Genomic DNA, 20919 nt, shown 5'->3' on the forward strand with positions numbered 1-20919 from the left:
CTTCCTCAGTGTTATGAGAGAGGTCACAAATATAATGCCATTATTAATATATAACCTACAAATGATCCTTTGAAGTAGAGAAAGCACTCAGAGAATGCAATTTCCACTGAGTCAGTACTTTCCCCTATTGCATGGTCACCAATTGTTTTTGAGATCTTGAGATCTCTGAGATTTTATTGCAAATATCTTATATATCACTCAGCACTTTACAGTGCAAGTCACACCGACCCATTGGCAAACAATAATACAGCCCTTTTACAAGCGGCACCTATCTATCACACACATCATCCAGTATAGAGCGATATACTGATAGTGAAGGTATTACTTTGGGGATTGTTCTGTTTGTTTAATGGACTCCACAGAAAAGTCAGATTGTGGAGAATAAGCAGCTTTGCACTACAGTGACACAACAGGGCTCGCTGAGCGAAAGAGAAATGTGTACAGAGCATCGACTGCCCACACACTGACAACACAGGACACTGTAGAAAGTGACTCTATCAATGTATTTCATCTTAAATGACTCAGTTCATCAGTAAGTTATCATCCTTGGTGACACATGGAACTGTGCTATATGGAGAATTCTACAAGAAAAAGAAAAAAAAAAACGACATGACAACGTTATGTCTCTTACATTATTTAGATGAATACATTGAAGATCAGGATCAGTACAAATAACAAGATGAAATGATTCCATGGAATAATGGCCCCAGGTGCTGATTTGCTCAAATATTGTGAGCCACTTTGTTTGTTTCTTAGCCATAGAGTCAGGACTGTGTACAAACAGCTAGTGGACCATGAAGGGATTTTTGCTGAATTTGACAAAAAAAAAAGTGCATTACATTAGAATTAGAACTTTTAATGAGCCTTGTGTTCAGTCTCAGTGTGGCTGTTCAGTGCAGCATCACCACCACCAAGGATTGATAGATGGTTTTCTCAGATTCCCAAACAAACTGTACTATCTGCAATTATGGGCTTCATTTCAAACCAACAAAATAAGTTGAGTAAGTAAAAAATAATAGTAAAATGTTCCACCCACACTGCACACTCTGAATGTAAGCGAAACTAAATAAATAGCTATTTCATTACTTAAATTATTGTTAAAAAGAATCTTCTCAGCACAGACTGGAATCAGAAATTAAATGACCAAAAATAAATAAGCAGAACTAAACTCCGCTGTGGAGATGATTTAAGCTTAGGAAACAAACTTGCTGTATGTGCCATAAACCACAAATATGTAAACATAGAGTACAAAAACCACACATTAACAACTCTTAACTCTTAAGAGAACCAAACATGTTGCATTGCAGAGTTGATTCAAGGAAGATGAAATACGTCTTGAGAAACGCACTCATGTTCACATAGTCTGATGAGAGCTTGCTGTCTGTGTGAGGCGGACGTTGGGGCTCGAGCCCACGAGAAAAATAAAAAAATAAATTTCTTCTGTGCCCCACTTAATCTCGAGATGGTGTCATTGAATGTCCATCGACATGTTAGACGTGTTGGGAAGTTCTTTTAAAAAAAACACTTAAATTAAAATGTTGAAAAATCATCTTTGCGATGTGATTTTTAAACTATTGGTAGCCAAACTTTTGCTCACTTGTCATATGATTGTTAAACATAGACGCATGACATGCAGATAGAGGAGGCTTGATGAGAAAATGTATCTTCAACTTAAGTAAAACGAAACTTAAGGGACAGGAAATGACATCAGCCAGAGATGCTACTGGGAGCTAACAGCAGTTAGCATTTGGAAAAGTGATCATTTGCAGGCTCTAGCAGGCACATTGCCGTCATATATAACATGTATCCACTGGACAGATAAATCCTCTGAGGCTGGAAGTTTGTGTAGAACTCTGTGCTGCACTGTGGAGCCAATTTTGAACTTTTCACAGACTTCCGGTTTTCGGATACCTTTGCCCTCGCCAGCACTCTTGCGTGTTTTACGGACAAAGCGGAGCTTGTGAGTCATCTTTTTTCACACATTGCTGACATAGAGCCTCCAGAGTCCCAAATATAAGGATTTAAATTATTTAAAAAGTTGATTTTGCATAATATGTCCCCTTTAAGCTTATGTTTTTTTTTTAACTAAATAGTAATTTAAAAAACATTTGGTGGCACTGACGGCTCATAGGGTTGTATCTTGATTGGAAGTAAAATTCTGTGAGTTGGAAGGTCCGTGGGTTAGAGTGTCAGGATTTCGGTTTCGGTATGCATATCCTTAAAGGCTTGAAATATAAACAGGCACCAACTTGAGCTCAAAACTTGTGATAGGCAATGAAAAACAAATGGCAGAGAGCAGCATCATTGTCACTCAAGTACAAGATATTTTCTCTCATGTTCCTTTGTGTGTGTGTGTGTCGTAGACAGCAGCTTGGCATCTACTGATTGGAATGCACCTGTGTCTCATCATCTGCTCAGCAGCTGTAAAAATACCCCGGTTCTTCACCCACTCATTGCAAGGTTGCTTCTCCAGTAGCTGCGCCGCATCTTTGTGATGTGACGCACTGTGAATTCTTAATAGTATTTTGTACCCCAAGAGCAAGTCTTACATTGTGTACTTTTAAAGGGACACTGTGTTGTATTTATGGGTTTATATGACCCAAAATGCACTTTTTTATACATATTATGTGCTCCTGCATTGTCTAGTCGCTGTATAATAGTTTTTGTTTCATTTTCGTAGTGTTTCAAAAAGTCATGTAAAATAACATGGTCGCGGGCCGATATTGAATTAGCTGAACTGTGTGCCAGGTTTTCTAGTTGTTGTTCTTTTATACAGGAGTATACAAATCTGGCTGTGCATTTGTTATGTGCTTTACGGTACACATCGAGATGATGGAAGTTATATATATATAAAGAGAGAGAGTATGTAGGACAGAGTGTCTTTACGAGAGCATTAATGACTTCAGATCTACTTATCTGTCGTTTGATGACGTCATCACATTGACACAGCGGAGGAACACAGCTGTACAACAATGAGTTCTCTGTAACATTAACAGTATCCTTCTCAACGACATTTAAACAAAACATCGGCTAATACCTTGGATTTTCAGGTAATTAATCAGCCAATCAGCTCAGTGTCCCCTTGCAACCTCCCAGGGCCAATGGCGTCCCCCACCGAACTGCAATACCACACTCGGAGCCTCAAACCCAGGTCAATGAATACAATAAAGGTTTTAAAGCCTCCATAATTCACAATTGTGGAGACGGGTAAAGCAAAGCAAAGCAAAGACGTCATTTAAGGCAACAAACGTGAAGCAGTTCTTTGCCTTAAATTATTTCTTTGGATATAGAGTGTTGAATATGAACGCTCTGGCCAATGCAAGTTCACTATTCATTTTAAGTCGATAAACTTATTAGTAGGCGCCTGCATCATATTGACTAAGATGAACAATGCCCTTGGATTTTAGTGCCTCTTGTGCCTGAAGTACTGAAACTAATTGTATGCTGTCATTTGGGATGGAAATCATCAGTCTTGTGTTCACATGCGAAATGATGACCAGAAAGAGCGTGTTTTGAATCTCGACAGCACCATGAAAAAGCCGTAGTCGTAGGAGCTAATGTCACCAGAGCATGTCGGTAGATCTTTCACCCGCCTTTATCACCCTTTCGTTACAAGCTAGTGACATTTTAAGTCAATAATCGTGTGGAAACTCCTGAAAAGAGGGAGCTCAAGCTCTCCTGGTTTGATGTTCAAAAACAAGTCACATTTTCTCTGAAGTAAAAAGAAGAGAAAAAAAGACTTTGTTCAGGCTGGTACTGAAGTGAATTTGAGTTTATCAAAGATGTTTGAATCACAATTTCCAGTCCATCTCTGAGTAGACATTTGAAGTTATGGAAATAATTGGGGTGGGAGGCCAAAAAAAAATCTGTGTTTCAGTGAAAGAGGTGTTCACCTCATATTGTCAGATATTCACAGTTTTAGTACACTGACAGATTCTACCTAAGGATCACTGATGAGCTGCTTCCTTCTCTTCCCTATCTGGTATTAAAGCCAAAACAGATGTGAGACATTAAATGATATACTACACACACCCACCAATATCTTCTTTTTAATATATATATAAATAATATCTTTACTTCACACCTGTTTTTAAGTCCTGTACTGTGATCTATTCAGTGAGGATGTGTTCATTTCCCCACCTCTCAGGAATAGTCCGTTATTGCAATGGACTCTTAGTAGCAGCTTGAGGCAAAAATGAATATAAATCACTTCATGTTTGCAGTAGAAATCCAGACACATTTCCTGAACTTGAATAGATTACACTGACTTTTCAGTCCACAAAGACAAGCTGTGTCTCAATTTATGGTCTGAATCCTCAGGAGTGTGCCTTCAACAAAATGTGTCGTAGTGCCACAAAGTGTCCTGTCCCAACTGTCACATGAACCGTCAACTCCTTTGAATGCGGCCAACATTTGCCCGTCCTGACCGACCATATCCCAGAAGTCTTTGCATGCCACTGGCAGAGCAATAAAGGTGGTGGTAAACGCACCTTTCAGCTGGTTTGGCAACCGCCAGGTAAAACCTGAAGAAGTTTGCAAATCTTCATTATTACAACACGACAACTGGCTTGGTGGAGCCTGGAGAATTGTATCCCAAACACAATTTAAGGAATAAATAAAATGAACTCTAAAATAACAATACAGAAATAATATACATGTATGGTATTATTAGATATAGTTTTGAAGCTTTTTATCATTTAATATTGACAGGAACTTTTTCAACTCATTCCTCATATTTTTTTAAAAAGGGTTTAGCTCTGAAAATCTACAATTTGTGGATGAAGAATTGGCAAGAAGAGGTTTAACATGTTCATTTTACCTGGTTAAACCTGTGTTTGTCTTACTACACTGTAAATCATTTCTGTGAATTTACGGCAGAATTTCAACAGTATTAAGGTGTTTTTGTGACTTTCTTCTCAAAAACAAAAAGTATCTCTGAATGACTTGAAATTTACCATCATAATAGTCGGGATCCCCCTGAACAAGGATCCGTTGATAATTTTTGCAAACCTCTTAAGGAATAATTTTAATACATTTTTGAAATTCAGGAAATTATCCATTTGCCCTGATGCACTTTGACAGTGAGCTGACTTTAGTCTCAAAAACAAAAAGTATCTCGAAATGACTTGAAATTGATGGTATATATATATATATATATATATATATATATATATATATATATATATATATATATATATGCCAAAACCAGAACTCACTAAAAAAAAAAAAAAAGTACTACTATTGATTCTACAACTATGTTGAAATATTAAATGTACTTTAGATACTTTTGTTTTATATATTGGCATTGGGATAGAACATGTGTGACCGAAAAAGCTTGGCATAGATGTCTGTATGAATGGCAAAAGTGGTCATCAAGTGTAAAGTGCTACTCATAATAATTATGACCATTTACATTACCAATAACAGTGTGCACATGGATGTCCTTCGAAGATTTGACACCATGTAATTGACTATCTAATAATGTATTGAAAAACAGATGGGTAAGTGCTTCTGAATTGAAGGGATAGCTGTGAAAACTGGTGTTTCAATGAATAATTACATGAACAACATTAAATAAAGCCAGCCTCAGTTACTGGCCTTCACTTACTATGAGCAAAAAAATTGGATGGAATTTGTGAAATTTGGAAATGTGTCACAGTTCAAAGTTCTCTTGGCTCATTTTTATGAACAAAACAAAAGATAAGACGCTATGTTTTGTGACTTCCGCACAATTATTGCTACATTATGTCCCTACTAAAAACGCGATATAAAATGAATAATAATTTTGACACGTAAGATGGAAAAAAATGTGACTTATAAACACACACACACTCAGGATGTCATAAGAAGTGTTGTCTTATTCTCACGGCAATTTAACATGAGTGCACACATCTGTGCTGCATGAGCACTAAGGATTAAAACCATTATGTAACAAAAATATTGTGATCTGTTGTCAAACTAAACATCCAAAAGACCTGAAAAAATCTCTTCTGCTAAGACCGTACGAATAACTTCCTTCTACACATTAACAGAGGTTGACTCGGGGAAACAAAATCACTTTTATTTTATTGGTGGAATCTTTATTTCTGCCATCAAAACAAAAGGCTAGTGCCATCTTCAATAACCTTGTTCTGTTAAGGACATTTCAAGGATTTTTGAAATTCGGTTGTACGAGATACTGATTTTAGCCTCTCAACAAACGTTTATGTGAGCCAAACTTTGTCATCTTGTAAACCACAGACAGTCATTTTACTGCAAACTACATGGGAGTAATGGTTTCACTGGAGTCTCCATCAGTAAGGTTATATGTGTTATTCTGTGACTTTGGTGCTTGGTTACCTTCGTTAGGATTCACCTGAGTAACCGATCAAACACGATCTAACACTAAAGATGCCTAGTAACTGTATATTGGTAATGGTAAGCAGTGTTGCATTGTGATAACTAAAGTGCTTGCCAACAATCTAATTGGTGTAGACAAGTGGAATGAGTCCGTGAGCTGTCGCATCTCTGCCGCTGAGATCGTGAACAGCCTTTATTGGCTTGTTTCACATCGCAAAGCCTATAATGATGTATTGTAACAGACAAGCCCGACTGAAAAAGAACGGCAACCTCCTACACACACACACATACTCTCTGTCTCTGTCTGTGTTTCTGCCACCCACTGTGACACCATTTTTGGCAATAATTAGATAAGGCAACACAGACAGTTTTCACGGGGTGTAAAATGTTTACTGATAATGTAATTGTCGCTTTAAGCACTCATTATGAGTGATGGTGTCTATGAAAAACATAAAAAAAATTTCAATATTAAAGCTAAAACTTAAATAAATATTTCACTTCTGACGAGACCTGAAGTGATGCTACAGTTGTGGGAAAAGCAATTTCAAGAAGTTACATATAGGATCCTCTGAAATAAAGAAATAAGGATATTTCTCGAGTGACATTTTACAAACCAAAGTATTGACCGACAAAGATGTAGGTTGTCCCAATTAAGATGCCATCCTTTTCCATATCCTCTATAATTTCCTGTCTATAGGTTATCAAGATAAGATAAATCATTAATGAGAGCTTTACTTCCATTTGAAGCCTCTTCATCGCATGGTCAGACCGTATGAAGAACATTCTGACAATGGAATAGCCTTAAATTAGAGATAGAGCCACAAGTACAAACCTCAACCTTGAAAAATCATTGAGGGAAATGCTCATTGAAAGGTGAAGTGAAAGTAAAAAGTAAAAAAAACATTATGCAGAGGACATAAGGTGGAAATAATAATAAATTTGAAAACAAATTTAATTTACTGCCAAATCACAAAATACACTGCATGTCAACCCACATTGATAAGGTCAACACATATGGGGAAAACATGAAAAAATGTGACTGGGTTCAAGCAAAGTGTAGCAGAAGTGATTATAATCACTTATAATTATAAATATGTTCATAATAATGATAAAAGAAATTTGATAATTAATTCAATTTTTTACGCAACTATCCAGCACTTATCTAAGCTGCAAACCAGCATTTTCATTTGCTAAACTCTGCTACAAGAACAAAGTTATATTATCTTCTTATCTGATTTTGAAGAAAATGGTCCATGTATTATTGGATCATTGATTCTCCAGATTTCGCCCTCATGAAATTCAATACACCAACAGATACCTAGATTTCCTTTTGAAAAGAAAAACAAAAGTAATGAGTCCTATGTATTCATTAAAAAAAACCCACAGCAACAGTCCTGAATAATACAAATGAGAAAAGTCAGTGAATTAAAGTAAAGAAACAGCTGCCCCACTTTAGCTGAAGGAGATGCAGTATATGGCTCATTATAAACTGCTATTGCGGTCTCATTTACATCACCTGAATGTTGGTGATTTTCTCAGTTGCATGAAGGTTTCATTCCTCCATCCCTGTTTTCATTGGCCATCGGCACGATATAATGCAATGATTTTAAAACCTCACCTAAAAAAGCTAAACAAAAATTGTGGTACTGCATTTGCAGACGTCACAAAAAGCATATTTTAATAATGCAGTTTCGGTTTGCAATGGCAGCAACTTCAAAGTTTCAACATGGATTTCTGACCTGATTTGTACAATGGTAGCAGTTTTGCAAACCTCATTATGTTAAAATTTGGAGAACATAAAAAAATCCTGACAATATGATTGTGCCACCTATTCAAATTAACAATATTGGATTGGTTGTATAACATCGACAGCATTTAGATGCTACAACGCAGCACTGAATTGTTTCACCCTTTTCCACGATTTTCAATCAACCACCACATTCTTAATGTCCCGTCCTCTCATCTCTCATCATCGCAGATAAATCATCAAGAAACATTTTGATATTTCTGCTATCATTGTGTAGTCTTTCTCAGCTTTACTGAATGTTTATTATATGCCATGCTATCATTGCTTTCCCAAGCCCATTCAACCTTGAAACCCACTGCAACAGACATTGGTGTTACGATCAACACTAAATCTTCAGTCTTGGTTTGTTTTTCCACTGGTTTTGTTTTTATGCCCCTTCACTAACTCTTTTGTCTTATCTGTCTTCTGTCTTTTCTGTGCAATCGGCTCATTCCCTCACCTGGTGTCCCCCTGTGTTTCTTACCTGCAGCTCATCTACACATTGGCAGGCTTAATATATATATATATATACACACAATAAAAATACATATATATGTTTATCTATCTGTACATATGTATGTATGTATATATATATATATGTATACATGTGTGTACACATTTGTGTATATGTATGTGTGTGTATATATATGTGTGTATGTGTATATATATATAATATAAATTTACACATATATGTGTGTATGTATATGTGTATATATATATATATATATATGTATGTGTATATGTGTATACGTATACATATACACACATATATGTATATATATATATATATATATATATATACACACACATACATATATACACATGTATACATATATATATATATATATATATATATATATATATATATATATATGTATGTGTATATGTGTAAACGTATACATATACACATATATGTATATATATATACATATATGTATATATACACATAATAGTTCTGTTCAGTCTACCTCATCTAACGTTTGATTCTGCCTCAAATGCTGCTGCCACCCTGCTATGAATTTTGACAAACTAAATCAAACGTTACCCTTTGGCTAAATCTGATTGTTGTTGTGCTTTTGGCTTCTTCTTTTCCAGGGCACACGACATCTTCTCTTTGAAATATCACACAAGACTTTCTGATCTAATTCATTACACTTTCAGAAAGACGTTTTGTTTCAGGGTCAAATGTCAAACTGCAGGACGCTTGGCAATTACAGAAGACTATTGAGAGGCACTAATTCATTTTTGAGGCCTTCTTGATTGCTTAATGGGCATGCATTCTGATGTGTTTTTTCTTCTCTTTTTTTCTGGGCTTGACTCTATATCAACATATCATGTGATACACAGCATGTCTCCATTTTGCCTAATATGCAAAAAGAAGCCTAATCAAAAAACCTCTCAGCACGCGGATTGAGACAGCCATTTCAGCAAGAATTTAATGAAACACGTTTTAATAACTTTCTTTTTCTTGTATGATTAATGTCAGTATTATTTACTGTGACTAACTCCAAAAACACTTCTTTATTGTCTTGCCCAGTGGATTGAAAAGCATTTTCCATGATTTCCCATCATACAAGAAAAAAACATTTCATACAGTTTCTTAGTTCCAGAATTTGCTGCATTTCTATTGCCTGTATTTTCATTTGGGATGTTGGTCAAACAAACACTTCCTCTTCAGATATATTGAGATAAAGTTAGTCATGATGTGCTGAACAAAGTGGAGCATTTATCCTCTAAAAGCCAGATATTTCTTTAAGATTTGGTTGAGTCTGAAGCTAAAATGAAACTATTGGCTTAATATTATAACAGAGATTTAGTTGGTCTTCTCAGTGTAGATGAGCCCCTGTAACACCAGTTAAACCCTTTTAAATTTGTATAAGCATTTCCTAAAAGACATGATGATGTCTTTGATCAAACAGAATACCAGAGAAATGTCTCCCACAGACAGACGAGACAGCTGAATTCGATAAATCAATCTAACTGAAACGAGCACGCAATTACCGAACATCACAGATACGTCAAATACTTCGGTTCTTTCTTAGTCAAGTCACGACTGCACTTACACTAAAGAGTGGTGGCAATGCATTATGTTGGGCCTCAGCCAACAGCAAAATCATTAATGTGTCAAAAAACAAGTTGACTCATTGGTAAAGTGACACAACATTTGGTGCAAATGCTGTGAAGTTCTGATAGAGGTTAATGAGTAGAGAACGACAGACTTACCATAATAAAGCTGGGGGCCAGAGAAGAGCCCGACAATATTTGAAATCACTCACTATGATAATTATCTGCTTGTGTTGGCAAGAGCGCCACTGTGTAATGTAATGTAATCAGAAGCAGATTAAACCGCACAACATGGTGAAAAAGACACTGGTCTCTACTTTTTTTTGTTGTTTTTGCTTTTGCTTTTCCATTTACAGAAACTACAATCAGACACTTGATGAGAATAGAGTCTCTGGTTCATCTTATAGTGCCAATAACATTGGAAAAACAAACATCAAGAAAATGTTTTAATCGAGCTATTGTCTGTTTTCCGATTTATTGATTTATTGGCCAATGTGTGTCTGACTCCGCCTCTGTAGGAGGCCCTGTAAGATGGTGCGTATTGAATCAGTTACCTGTTGACCTTTACATCACAGTAAAGCAAACGGCTAACAGCGAGATAGATGGTGAGATGGATCGTGCTGTGGTTCTGTATGTTTTCTACCCGCTGTACATGGTATAAGTAAGAGGCCACCACTATATGATAACTCATCTCCGTCTACTTCCAGGGGGGTTAGTTTTTGTTAATTAAGTTAGTTTTGGTGGATACGCAGAATGCCAAGGCCAACTTAAGTCAGACTTAGCGAATGCAGGAGTAAATACTATGACTCACATTATCCAGATATGGTAGTCTGTCTAAGACTTGCCCAATTTTAGTCAGACTAACGTGTTTACATGAAATTAAGAAAACCAAATTCTTGTCCTAGGGTGCTTTCACACCACTAGTTCGATTATTTGATCCGCACCAGGCAATACAATTGTTATTATGTAACATATGACTCCAGTGTGGTCCGCTTTCACACCAGCAACCGAACCAAAATTGGCCCGATTGACGTTTTATCAATGTGTATACAGTAAATCCTCTAATATAGGCCCGGGCCTTTATTTTACTCGAGCTCATCGCAGCCCTGGCCTTTATTGGAAGAGGGCAGAATTAGAGGCAGGCCTCGATTTCTATTTGAGTAAAACGGACTACCAGTAGAATGAATAAAAATTTGAACCTATAAAATACTAGGTTCATTTTTTGAAAAAGTACAGTTACCATAACATATGGTATGCATACAGAACACCAACAACAAATACCGTTAATTCCGGCTAAATTAACAAAGAAGTAGCAAACATAGTGGTAGGGCATTGTAAACACTTTGTTACTACTACTATCACGAGCATAATGTTGAGGCCTGCCCAGAGCAAGCTTGTTGACGCTGATAAGGACTCGCGTTAGTTGTGGATTATAATTGTTCAGATGAGGAGCATTCCAGCTGTCATTTAAGTATTTCACCATAACACGGTAAGCAACTGTAGCATACTTTTAGCAGAGATTATTTAATGTTATAGCAAAGAAATCTAATGGTCTTTGCTTTTAGATTTTTGATTAGGCTACCATTGATGTAATGTTAAAAGCGGTATTAGCTGTACAGGGGTGTGCAGGATAATGACTACAAGAATGACTGGAGGAGTGCAGGTCTCTTGCATTTTGATTCGTAAAGTCATAGCGATATTTTAAGTGCTCAGGTGGATTTCTAATGAGCTAAACAGTCTCATCTGTATATTTGTGCGTTCAATTAGACATTTAAAAACATTGGTTCTAATAATAGCCCCGGCCTCTATTAGAGACCGGCCTTTGTTTACCCCCGCCGACAGCAAGACCGGCCAATGTTAGAGACCCGGCCGCTAATGGAATACAGGCCACTATTAGAGGATTTGCGGTATATCTTCCGGTAGAAAAGCGCCAATTTTGACTCACTATGGAGCAACACGTTCGCACATTGCTACTTGCTCTGATCTTCGTTTATTACATTCTCTGTATTGGCCATTTTTGACAAAATATCCAATTTGAGAATGAGTTGCTGCTGCGTGTGGAGAACAATCTGCTGATGCACTGGAGTCGGCGAAGACGTATAGCGCGTCATTTGGGCAGCTGTGGCTTAGTGGTTAGGGCTTCGAGCTCGAAGCCCTCGTAGCCGGTTCAATCCCCGACCAGTCCGCAGCTGAAGTGCTGTTGAGCAAGGCACCTGCTCCCCGAGCGCCGCTCACTGGCATGGCAGCTCACTGCGCTGGGTTACATGTTCTACACCTCGCTGTGTGTGTTCACTAACTCACTGCAGAATTGAATTTCCCCTTGCGGGACTTAAAGGGTTCTTAATCTAATCTAATCTAATCTTCAGGCCGAGGAGACGCGCTATTTTCATGAATGTGACGAAGATTGCTCCAAAGACCTACAAGGTAGGCTATGTCCATGGTATTTACTGCAGAATATGGTTTGGACCCAAGTTCGCGTTCTCACCAGAGGGACCGCACCAGAGTCTGACGTTTGGTGCGGAGTCAAGCGGACCTAGACCACCTCTATTTGGCGGTCTCGGTCTGCTTGATTTGGTGCGGACCCAAGTGCGAATGATGCTTTCACACCAACGAAAACGAAACGTACTAGAGTTTTTGGTTCGAATGGATCGTTTGGTGCGCACCAACTGCTGTTGGTGTGAAAGCGCCCTTAGTCCAACTATAATCGGACTTTTAACGTTCATGTAAACGCACTGAACAGCCAAGAATAGGTTTTTTCCTCCACTTTTGTCCTTCAACAAAAGTGGAGATACAGTTAAATGACAACAGTCAACAATCCTCCAATTTAATTGTTTCTCAAAAAATCCTAGGATCGTTAGTGGATAACCAATTCAATGGTTTCTCGCTACTCTTTTTTTTTTCCTTTTGCAGGAAATGCAATCAGACTCTTGATGAGAATAGAGTCGGTGGTTGATCTTATAGTGCCAATAACATTGGAAAAACTTACATCAAGAAAATGTCTTCACTGTATTGCTGTCATGGAGGCCAAGGGCAATGGAAATAAGAAGGGTTAGTGGTCTCATGAAGAAAAGTTTAATAATGAAGCAAGGGAGGAGCATTTGTTGTGACAGAAGTGTTAGTGATGTCACTCTACAAAATTAATGGTTAATGGTACACTCTTAGAAATAAAAGTGCTAAGGAGAACCTTTTTGGCTCCAAGTAGAACCTTTTTATAAAGGTTCCACCAAGAACCCTTTTAAAACCCTTTATTCAGGAAAGTGGCTTAAAGGGTTCTCTAGATCAAAATGGTTCTTACTGGAACCATTAGTGTTACCAAGAACCCTTGTAAAAAACCTGAAGAAAGGGTTTTTCACAAGCAAAATTGGTTCCAGGTAGAATCTCAGCCCTTGTAGAAGGAACCTTTTGGAACCCTTATTACTAAAAGTGTAGCTCTAAAATTATAGCATTGTGTTGCTGGGGACTGAGCTGCAGTTTTTAGTATTATAGGGCCATCAGCTAATGCACTAAACAACAACATAACACATCTTGCAATATGAGTGGGTGAAGACATGAAAGAGCAACATTGCTCCTCTTAATCAAAAGAAAACAAAGAACACAGGGATAAAAATTCCAGAAACAAATGTTCACTTTAAACTTTCATCTACTACTTTCATAATCAAGGTAATATTTCCTGCTGTGAAGCCTATGTTTTACTAAAACATCTCATCTAATTGCTAACTAAATTATACGCTCACACACAAACAACTGTACCCAGTTGGTGACTGAATCTAGCCTAGGAATAGCGTTTTCGTATGTAAATGGCACTGCAAAACATTATAGCATCTGCTATATTTGCCCCCAGATGGACTTTTGAAGTACTTTTGGTCTCTTTCCCACAACAAATCCAGAAGCTTTTTTTAAGACTACTCCATCTACACAGCCTGCTGATTGTACAACAAGCTGCTCATTCATGTCTAAAAAGCAAGTTTCATCGCTCCCCAGCAGTGATACTGAATGAGTGTGGGTATTTGTTGCCTCGCATGAGTGAGAGCAACAACAAAACTGTACTTAATGTTCTGTGCTCTAACTTAAAAGCTAAGATGGTGCTAAATAAGGCTGTGATGTAATGGCAGCACTTCAATGAACTTTAAAAGACAAGCTGCTGTCTGCTGATCAGCAGTCGGGAATGTTTTTTTTTTTTAACTTTTGATTAAAAGCTGGGAATATTAATGAATTTTCCGTTTTTTGACAGAAGCAGTTTTTAAGTAATTTATGAAACATAAAAATATTCAGGAGGAGATTCAACAACTTAATAAAAGTCCTTATTTCGAGTTAAATCTAGATTTCTAGGAAATCTGTGAAGTACAGAGACGAGCAATTCCTCAACCATCATTCTAACTTGGTCTTTAAAAAGTACTCATGAAAACTCACAGTGTATAAATACCAAGCCTAATGCAAATTGAATTAATTTAAATATAGCTGTATAATGGCTTCTTCTGAAACACTCAATAGAGAAAATCATTTTTGTGATATGCGCAACCAGCTAATTAACACATTGCATCAATTATATCATGTGACTCTGTTAGTCTACAGTAATGTTTTGATTTAATAATGATTGTTATGTCCAAGCAAAAAGCTAGAGTGAAGGAATATTTAGTATTTTTTGCAGAAATACGATTAACATGGTATAAACTTTGTTGGGTTGCAGATTCGGCTTTCATAACAGGTAGGGTGGGTGTGGGTGTAGCTCTTGATTATTTCAGAATTTAAAATATCATTAAATTAAATAAAAGTTACCCCGTTTTTCCCTGCTTTAACAGCTCCCTTTAAATCAAAGAAGCCAGACATCCAGTATATGGGCTCAAAACCCTCATTTAGACTCGTAGACAAGTGCAAAGCTGCAGTAAGTGCTGCCAAGTCAACATATGATTTAGACTCGATCACTAACTCCTTCTTGAAGTTTGCCAAATCCTGTATCACGGGCACAAAAGAAGCCACTAGCTAACATTTGACAGTTGTTTATTGTCAGCGCAGAGTGATGCTGCCTGCTGTCGTTACTGCCCACTTATCTGAGGTAAGACCCAGGAGAACCCCTGCTACATAATAGAAATGATGAGCACACAGCACAGTCCCGGTTCTCTATTCAACCTTCTTCATTGATTTCGTTTTGGAAGCACTACAGTCCATCAATATCTGGAAATCAGATGATGAGAAAGATTTGAGTCACTGAAATGTTCCCACATTTTCTACCACTAAGAAGACAACATTCACATTCAGTACATTTATATGCACAGTTTAATCGAGCTATTGCCTGTAATCCGAGTAAAACTGTATGATTTATCAATTTATTGGCCAATGTACGTCTGACTCCGCCTCTGCTGGTGCGTAATGAATCAGTTACCTGTTGACCTTTAAAAACAAACGGCTAACGGCGAGATAGATGGTGAGATGGATCGTGCTGTGGTTCTGTATGTTTTCTACCTGCTGTACATATTAATCATGATGTCAAGAAAGACAAATAAGTAGGAGGCCACTATTACATGATACCTCGTCTCCTTCTACTTCCGGTAGGGAATTTTGGTGCATGTGCAGAAGTCCAACTTAAGTCTGACTAAGCGTACACATGCAGTAGTAAAGACTATGAATCACATTATCCAGATATGTTAGTCTGACTAAGACTAGCTCAATTTTAGTCAGACTAACATGTTTACATGAAATTAAGAAAACCAAATTATTGTCTTAGTCCGACTTAAATCATACTTTTAACATGCATTTAAACACACTGACCAGCCAAGAATAGGTCATTCAACAGAAGTGGAGATACAGTTAAATGACAACAGTCAACAATCTTCCAATTTCATTGTTTCACAAAAAATCCTAGGATAATTAGTGAATAACCAAACAGCATCACATTTACCATTTCCTTCCAAAACATATTATCTGGTTGTGCACCAAAGAGCAAGAACAAACACCATAAGAAGGTCTTAAGATAAGAATCAATGTAAAAAAAAATCAAAAATCTACTCCATTAACCAGAGTACTGTGATTTCTATATCAGTAGTTTGAATGAAGGCTAACATAAACATGTTTTGGCTTCTGGCATGAAAACAAATTTACATTTCTCACGAACAGCCTTGTAGGCGAACCCACTACAAAAGACCTTTACACAGTAAGAAAAACACCTTTCTATTGATTTGTAGGAAGATTGTTGAATCAATTGTGTACCAGTCCTATGGGGATTTGATTCACTGACACTCTGCTGCCTCAACACTTAAGCTCTTAGATTCTGTTTACCACTAAGACTAGATGTTTATTTACTGATTACTGATTTGAGTTCTCGCACTACTGTATTGTCTGTAATAAAAGTAAAAAAAACAAAAAAAACATCCACTGTTAGCACTGCTCATCCCATAATTATTTTTGCCAGGAGAAGATTCTGAAAACATAGATCAGTTGCCTTTAAGATTGCATGTCGGCAAACCAACTCAACTAGACACTGTGGTATATGGTGTTTGGTGCTGTCACCTCATGGAAAGAAGGTCTCCAGGTAAATCCTGGTTTTGACCAAGTGTCTTTCTGTGTAAATCTGTAGGCAGCTGTGGCTCAATAGTTACAACAATAGTTGTCTTTCAGCTGGAAGGTGGGGATTCAATCATTGGCTCCCATCGTCTCTGTGGGCAAAACACTTAATTCTTGCTTCTGGCTGGTCAACCATTAGCTTGTGATACATGTAGATGCACTGTTTAAATGGTGAAACTGTAAATTGTGCTTTGAGTGGTCATTAAAGGTGAAGTAAGTAGTTTATAGTGCCATCTAGAGGAGAGGACTGCTCCTCTGCTCACCCCCTCCCTTCCCTGAGCGCTAAGGTATCCGCAGCCGGTCAAATGTCGTCCTCGTCGTCTTTCTCCGTGTCAGCAGATGAGGTTCGTGAGGCGAGGGAGAGGGTGAGCTACCGCGGCCGTAGCAGAAGAAGCGGAGAGAGTGGAGGCGGGACTTCCGCTACAAGTAAAGTGACGCTTGATTTGTTCTCTCGCGTTTGTCCTTACAGGCTCCGGTAGAAACATGGCGTCTCGCTGCTAACAGTGGCTATGCAACCGCGGCCCGCGACCATGTTATTTTACATGACTTTTTGAAACACTCCGAAAATGAAACAAATAATATTATACAACGACTAGACAATGCAGGAGCACAAAATATGTATAAAAAAGTGGATTTTGGGTCATATAAACCCATAAATACTACACAGTGTCCCTTTAAGACAAGAAAAAGAGCTACAGATTATTTACTGGGATCATCAGGTATTTCGACCTCCCAGTTTTCGGACATATTTAACCATCAACCAGAGACTCTAAATGGTTGTGCCTTGCTCATCCCCAAAAGACAAGTATCTCTTAATTAAAAACAAGTGTTACCTCTGCTTACCTCTTTAAATGTTTAATATGTTTTATTTATTTACCTTGGATGTTGGATCTCTTAATTTGTACAAGCCCCTAATTGATGGGGATTTGAATAGGTTCCACTACAATATACCAGGTCAAATAAGGCAACGCAGAATTAAGCTAAGTTATAAATAACCTACAGGCCACGAAGTGATTACTTGTTCGCCTTCTTTTTCTGTAGTTACCTAGATTACTTAATGTACCCAGACATTTAAATTTCAGGTGCAAACTGTGTCGGAGCCAGAAGGTCAGAGGTTTACTGTCAATGTTGAATATGCCAGAAATCCATGAAAAACAGATATATTGTTTTACTTTTATGAAAGTCACAGGGGATAATATAAGTTCTAAGCAGATCTTTGGAGATTTTGAAGCTACTGTAAGATAAATATATTATTCATCAAATGAGCACTCAACTCTCTGGAGGTTTTGCTAACAGATCAAAGCTCTTCCTTTTTCTAAAATAATGAGGAAGGGAGGAAAAAAAAAAGTAAAGATGTCCTCATCTGACAAGTCAGTCTCCCACCTTTAATATACCATTGGCAGCCTTCAACCTCTAATTTTTTTAGAAGAAAACAAAACAACAATGTAGGGGCCACATGCCGAGGTGGAAGCCAAAATGAAATCCAGCTGGGTTTCAGTGCAGATAGTTGCCACTATGGTGCCACTATGCCAGCTCAGTTATGCATGAAGGAATATTACTTGGTCATTTTACATCATGAACTCACCTCCAGCATCTTCACTGTGGCTCCCTCCTTTTCACTCACACACTTGCTGGGTTACCATGGAAACAAGGAACTACTATTCTAGCCTCCATCCAAAGTGCTGCAGCCTACAGCAGACCAAACCTGCCCCTGTTACTGCACTCTGAAAATGCGGCATTGTCTTCAGCGCTGCAGACGGGTCATATTTTCACTGGATAGTTCCAGTTTATAATAAATGACATACTCTTATATTTCTAATACAAATACTGTTCTAATGTTACAGCTCTTTGCAATCCCCGGATAAAACCCTCCAAAACTAGGCTACAAGTTTAATCCTTTGATGTATGAAGAGGGCTCACAAAAGACTCATCACCCAGGATGCTACTCTGTTAACCCTTTAAGCCCAAGTGCAACATGTGAGTCCATGAAACCAGCTGTGAAAAGAAGGAAGATTTTTAATAGAAGCACAGAGGATTAGTCCTGGAGCATGTCATGAAATATAGTCCAACTAGAAGTGGGGCTTCCAACGAAATATACCGGTCTCCTAATATTGGGTTTCAACAACATTTATTCATTCCATTTAAATCAATTTTTTTGTACAATGAAAAAAAAAAAATTGAAACCACAAATAAGATTACCGTCTCAGGACACTATCCCACCAGGATAGTCTGGGGGTCTCGGTTTGATTGGGCAGGGAATGATGCAAAATGTTGACATCTTCATTTTCTTTGGCTCACTTTCACACAGCGGACCAAACCTAACCTGGACAGCGTCATGCAACAGCTGCTCGTTAGTGAGGCGTATTGCTTGAAACGACTAGAGCGCTGACCAGGAAGGAAAAAAAATTATGAGGAAGAAGAAAACCCCCGGCTCATCGATTGGTCATGACCGAAAACAAATCCCCTTCAGCCGGCTTGTTCACCACGAAAACAAACAACAGAGCAACACCAAATGTATGCAGTCTTGGGGTTTCTGTTTTTACTTTGGTGTTCAAACCTAATTGGTTTGTCCACAAGAAGCTGCCCAGTATGAGGCAGTATCCTCACTCCCTGTCTTTGGTTCACCGGATAGTCCGTTTGCATTCCCCACTGTAAGTGAACTGAATCAATCAATCAATCAATCAATTTTTTATTTAAATAACACTTATGTGCAAGGTAAGTGTTGAAAGAATAAAAAAAACACTTAAGTTAAAATACACAGTATTTGGAACCAATACACCAATAAGTAATCAATATAAATTAGAAAATGGACAATTAAGAACAGAGGGAAAGTGTCACCGTGAATTTTAGAACCCAGGGTTCACCACGTTTTTGTGAACCGAAACCAACGTTTCCAGGTGGACCGGAGTTCCCTTGTTTGGTCTTGAGCTTTCACTCAAGCCCCAACAGAGCAAACCATCCGTTTAAAAGCGGACCAAGCAGCTCTGGTGCGAAAGTGCCGACATTCATCCACTTCATTGACGGTGTATTTACAGTTAAACTGGTGAAAATAGACTCAGGTCCTGTAAACAAAATGTTAATCATGTATCAACGGTCTGCTGACCAAGTGCTCAAACATATTGAATTCCTGTAACAGAGAGAAACAAGGCTCATTTTCCTGATAATGTCGAATTTAAGTTACATCTGTTGTGAAACGTTTATAATGGGTGATCAGGGTTTTGGTATAAGCATTAAAAGCTTTTTACAATTCTTAAGCCTTACATAAACATGTTTTTGCCTTCTCACGCTGTTCCACTTACATCCCATATGAGTGACATTCTCTAAGTCTTTGCACTACCCGGAGAGACGTAAAAACCTAAGTAAAGCAAAACCTTGTTATTGATTTGACAATAGACAACACAGCCAATACAAAGAACAAACCTTGTCTGACAAACACATAATCGCCCGGAAGTTCTCTACATGCTCATGTTTGTTATTGATTTTCTTGTACTTCTCCAGAAAATAGGTCATCTACTTAAAGTTTCTATCCAACATAACCCTGATTTAGTCAGAAAAAGGGCTCAGTGCCTGCTGGTGATTGTAGGACTGATCGTGCAGAGTTACATTCACTAAACAGACACTACATCCAATCGCTTCAGCCTCTATCTGAGGGAAAAAAAACAAAAAACTTTAGCACCAGTAACAATGTGGGCTTTGACCTGGACACCAAACATTGATGGACTATCTGAACTTGCGACCTTGAAACGGAGCGTTACAACTTCAACTTCAGTATTATCAGTATTCTCAGAGCAAGAAGCAAGGTACATACAAACCAAGACAACAAAGATATTCCTATCACACTGAACCAGCAACTGCAAAGCATTAAATAAACAGTAGAGAAGGTGGAGAAAATTCATTGTCAATTCATGTCATGTAAATTATTCAATGTAAAGTGCTAGACAGTGGCAACAGGTGAAATCTCTTCAATGGCCACAGTAATAAAAGATGCTCTGGCACATTATTTTTGTAGGCATTCTAATTGCTTTAGCACAACAGACTAAACTCTAAAAAAAATTATTTCAATCATTCAATCATCCTCAAATCTATAAATATGCAAGAATCTGTGGAGTGAGCTTTTGCTACAGAGCCTTTAAATGATATAGTGAAGCATCCGTCTTAGTTACTATTACACA

Source organism: Microchirus variegatus (assembly GCF_963457635.1).
Source record: "Microchirus variegatus genome assembly, chromosome: 14".
NCBI lineage: Eukaryota > Metazoa > Chordata > Actinopteri > Pleuronectiformes > Soleidae > Microchirus > Microchirus variegatus.